This window comes from Lepus europaeus, chromosome 16 (assembly GCF_033115175.1).
Source record: "Lepus europaeus isolate LE1 chromosome 16, mLepTim1.pri, whole genome shotgun sequence".
Classification (NCBI taxonomy): Eukaryota; Metazoa; Chordata; class Mammalia; order Lagomorpha; family Leporidae; genus Lepus; species Lepus europaeus.
The window spans coordinates 39,740,208-39,745,956 of record NC_084842.1 but is presented as its reverse complement, the minus strand read 5'-3'; positions in this window follow the sequence as shown (position 1 = coordinate 39,745,956).

Here is a 5,749-nt window from a genome sequence, read left to right as displayed (position 1 = left end):
TGTCAATAAATATTATGAATCACATCAATAAGATGAAGAACAAAAACCATATGGTCATCTCAATAGATGTAAAAAGAGAATTTGATAAGATTAACACTTCTTCATGGTCAAAACTCTTTTTTTTTTTTTTTATTAGGGTTGCCAGATGTCCCAGTTTCAATGGGACAATCCTGCGTTTTGAAGGTACATCCCATCTGCTCTTGAAAATATTTCTGTTCACTGCTTTCTCGTCGACTGTAGGGTTCTTAGAGCTGCCAGCCAGAGTACAGCTGCAGTTGGAGATCCTGACACACGAATTTCCTCACCAGTGCTGAATATACCACAGGCTCATGAGATGTCACAGACTGCTTCCTCTACTTCTGTCCAGGCCCTGTGTATGTGCCTGCCAGCATCTCCACCAGATGCGAACTCTCAGGGAGTAATGGCTGGAGTCTTTTCATTTAAAAGCAGCGTAGCATGGAGGAAATGTTGAACGTTGATCTGGGTCCTCAGCCCATGGTAAAAACTCTTAATGAATTAGGTATAGAAGGAATATATCTCAAAATAACCAAAGCCATATTTGACAAACCACAGTCAGTATATTGAATGAGGAAAAGAGGAAAGTTTTTTCTCTAAGATATGGAAGAAGACAACGATGTCCACTTTCATTCAAAATAGTATTAGAAGTTTTAGCAAGAGCAATTTATGAAAAAGAAGTGAATGTCACCCGCATTGGGAAATAGAAAGTCAAAATATCCATGTTTGCTGATGACATGGTTTTATAGTTGGGAAACTCTAACCACCAAAAAGCTGATAAATAAATTTGGTAAGATTTAAGCATACAAAATCAACATACAGAAAACAGTAGCAATTTTAGAAACCGATAATGATTTGCTGAAAGAGAAATCAAGAAAACAATCCCATTCACAATAGCTACAAAAAATTTAGAAATAAATTTAACCAAAGTAATGAAAGAGCTCTACAACAAAAATTTTAAAACAATGATGAAGTAATTCATAGCAGATTCAAAAATGGAAAGATATTACACATTTATGGTTTGGAAAAATTAATATTACTAAAATATCCATACTACTCAAAGCAATATACAAATTAAATGCCATCCCTATCAAAATACCAATGACATTCTTTACAAAAATAAAAAAAATCCTAAAATTCATATGGAACCACAGAAGACCCAGATTAGCCAAATTAGTCTTCAACAAAAAGTAAAATGGCAGGTATTGTAATACCTATATTGAAAGCATTCTACAAAGCTATAGTATTTAAAACAACATGGTACTATCATAAAGTCTGACATGTTAATCAACAGAACAGAGTAGGGAACCCAGAAATTAATCCATATACACACAGCCAATTGTTTTTCAGTCATTTGATCTTTGACAGTATTCCAAGAACAAACATTGGAGAAATGACAGTCTCTTCAATAAATGGTTCTGCTAAAACTGGATATACATGTGTAGACGAATGAAATCAGATCCATATCTCCCATAATATTAAAAAATCAATTCAAGATGGATGAAACGCCTACATGTAAGACCTAAAACTATGAAATTGCTGGAATAAAATGTAGGGGAAACAGTTCAAGATATTGATGTAGGCAAAGGGTTTTTGTATAAGACTATAACAGTACAGGCAACAAAAACAAAAGTAGATGAATGGGATTGGATCAAACTAAGAAGGCTCTGCACAGCAAAGGACACAAACAACAGAGGGAAGAGAAAATCCACAGAAGAAATTATTTGTAAACTATTTACTCAGTAAAAGTTTAATATTTAGAATATATAAGGGAGATATCAACAACAACATAATCCTAGCCCATGTAAGAATTGGGCAAAGGATCTGAATAGATATTTTTCAAAAGAAGAAATACAAACGGCCAACAAATGTAATAAAGAAATGCTTGATATCACCAGCCTCCAATGAAATGCAAATAAAAACAATAAGGGACCACCTCATCCATGTTAAAATGGCTATTATCAGAGACAAAAAGTAACAAATGCTGGTGAGGATGTGGAGAAAGGGAAATTCTTATGCACCATTGATTGGAATGTAAATTAGTGCAGCTGCTGTGGAAAACAGTATGGAGATTCCATTTAAAAACTAGAAATAGAACAGCCATATGCTCCTGCAATCCTTCTACTGGGTATATATCCAAAAGAAATAAAATTGTTATATCAAAGTGATACCTGCACCATCATGTTCATTATAGCATTACTCGTAATAGCCAAGATATGGAGTCAGCCAGGTTGTCCATCATCAGATGGATATAGAAAATGTGATATATATGTATATGAGATATTAGTCAGCCATTAAAAATATAAACCCAATCCTGTTACATGCAGCAAAATGGACAGAAGTGGAAGGCATTATGTTAAGTGAAATAAGAAAGACAAATACATGTTCTCTCTCTTATGTGTACACTAAAAAATGCCAATCTGAATGCAGAATGGTATTTACTAGAGGCTAGCAGGGGCAGTGGTTTAGAGAGAGTGTGGGTAAAGTGTACCAAATCACAGTTAGAAGTTCCTTATGTATCAAAGCACAGTGGGGTGACTATAATTCAGAATTCTCAGGATATTTCTCAGACAATAAGAGAAGCTCCAAGACTCTAATTAGATAATGACAAAGAGAACAAACATTAGTTAACCGATTTGATCATTACACATTGTATACATGTATTGAAATGTCACTATGTATCCCATAAATATATACAATTATTAATTAAAGTGTTACAATTTTTAATGGAAGTATAGTAAATAAAAATAAAAAATAAGAATTGCATAGATAAATGTAATTAGAAAGCTGTTTAGATGAGGGATGCCAAAATCAAATTCTCAGAGGCAAGGTTCTAAATGAACATTAGTGGCAGTATGCTGCAGAACTACAGAAAATGTGCAAAAGATAATAAAAGAAAATAGATGAAGTTAGTAGCTGAGAATAAAATATGTTTGTGGTAAGTGCACATTATTTTTTATTTCCAGTTTTTGCAGCCATCTTAAAGCCCCGTTTCTCATGAGTGAACCAGTATAGCTCCCAGGCAGTGAATTCTCATTTTTCCACTTGGTTTTGGAAGAACAAAGAATTTGATTCCTGAGATTTACCAATTCTATCCTTAGCCTTTTATTAGGCTACTATGTTTTGGAATTGTTCCTTAGCAACAGGCCAACTTGAGAAATTGCCTTTCTGTGTAGTCTCTGTTGGAGTTACATAATAAAAACCTTGTAGAGGTCATTCTTGAGGAATGTTATTGGAATGTTATTTGAAAACTCTCTAGATTTTTTTTTGACAGGCAGAGTGGACAGTGAGAGAGAGAGACAGAGAGAAAGGTCTTCCTTCCGTTGGTTCACTCCCCAAATGGCCACCATGGCCGGCGCGCTGCGCCGATCCAAAGCCGGAGCCAGGTGCTTCCTCCTGGTCTCCCATGCGGATGCAGGGCCCAAGCACTTGGGCCATCCTCCACTGCCCTCCCGGGCCACAGCAGAGAGCTGGCCTGGGAGAGGAGCAACCAGGACAGAATCCGGCGCCCCAACCCGGACTAGAACCCAGGGTATCGGTGCTGCAGGCGGAGGATTAGCCTAGTGAGCCGTGGCGCTGGCCAACTCTCTAGATTTTTCAGAATCTGGACTTGTAATCTGCACAATCTTATGAAGCCATGGTGATTCATCATGAGTTCTGCTACTATATGTCTGTAATATGTAATTACTATGAGGTAGACCATGCATGTGGTATAGCTTGTAGAGCTCACTCTAAAAAAGGGAAAATTGTATAGATGTCTGGCATTATTTTTGAAATCCTTTCTCTGTGTTCTCTTTTTTGAAATGAACCTTATTAACTCATTTAGTCACTTATCAGTCCGTATCTTACCAGTCCCTATCTTTCTCTACCACTTAGCACAGGGGTTGCGACTGCAGACCCTGGGCCAAATTGCCAGTATAAAGCTTAGCTTCTGTATGATACATTTTTACTCTCACCATTGGCATGAACCTTACTCTCTCTGATCAATGGTTTCCTTACCTGTTAATGATGATAATACTTATATCTGAACTATAGGGTTAAGATTAAATGAATTACACAGTATTCTGCCTATCTACTTTCCTGGAGTTGAGATTTAAGTTTTTGAATGGGACTTTCAGCAGATGAACAATGATGGATTGCACTTTCATTTTAAATACTTAAAATAATACCAATTTTTTAGATTTTTCCTACTATTTAACTGGAATGGAAATGTCATTGTAATTTTACATCTGAATTAGTTTTTCCTTTCTTTATCCTTGTGCTACTTAAATGACACATTTTTGCTGTTTATCCATGAAAAATCACTGATGTGTAGCACTTGTAAGTTGTGATAAATTCTGAAAAAAATAATTTACTACTTTATTACTTTATTTATTTACTTTACTTACTACTTTATTATCATTATCATGACTGTTATATATTACTCTGTATTTAGATGAGTTATCTAGGTATGTGATTATTATTTAACTATTCCAAATTTATCTTATTTTAAAATTATATTTGTCTTTATATTTTGAATACATACTTAGTGAGTAGTAAGATATGTTTAAAAATCATTATATGGGGACTCTTGCATTTGAGATTGTTCTAAAATTTTAATCTCTGGGAGATTATCTTTCATGTACCCTGATACAATTTCCATGGAGAATAACAATTTTTAAAATAATATTCTTTTATTAGCCTATAATTTAATTGCATGGAGTGCATCATTCTGTTTTTTTACCTGTCCCTGTTTGTAATTGTTGGTGACTCACATGATTTGGGTGGCCTGGGACACCCACCAGAAATATGACCATAGATGTGTTGCTTAAAATTCTATTCTAGGAAATTTGAGTCCTAAATTTGTCTTCCTGGGGGTAGCTGACTGTTCCAACTTTAAGAGAAAGCTGTTTTCTGGGCAGTTGTTCTGTGTAGAGCAAATATGAAGCAAGATACTGCTTTTGGTTCGTTTTAATGTGAGAATACTGGGTAATTCTTCCATTTTGCTGCTTCTTAGCATCACATACTTGACAACCTCAATATTCTGTCTGTCTAACTTGTCTTTGTCCCTTCTTCCATATAAAATATAGTTTGGTTAGGTTGATCCTTTGATTAGGTCCTGAGTCTCTGTGCAAATAAACATTTTAAGTCTCTATATAAAATGTTCCTAGTCTTATGTTTGATTGACGAAAGTTCGGGAAATTAATATGCATGTAGACCTTATTTCCTTGTCATGTTCCTTTTATTCTACAGTCACAGTTACCAGATGGCAGAGCTGACAGAACCACCAGCTATGCCAGTGAGTCTTTCTGTCCTGTTCTGAGCTTCAGAGTATCTGGAGATACTCGCTGGTTTTCCTGACTCCATTCATCTATTTGATATAGGTGCAGGTAGGCAGCGACTGGTGAGTCTGATGAGCTGTGGACATTCCTGGCAAGTTTGTGCCTGGACACATCTAGTGGTTGTCATGCCAGAACATACAGCACAGTAGCTTTGACTGTGGCAGGTTTGCTTCTCACACCCTTCCTTCATAAGGGACAGCATGCTCTTGCTTTCCTCCACTGTCCTACTCAGGAACACCTCATGGTTAGTGGGAAGTAACTAACACGCTCTTTAGCGGAACCTTCTTAGAGGTCTGTGGAGTATGGGATGGTTTCTCTTACGTAATCTGAGGTTTCTTCTGTAACCCAGTATTCTCTTTGCTGTGTTGTATTCCTTCACTTCCCTACCAGGTTGATAATAGTTTTTATTCTCA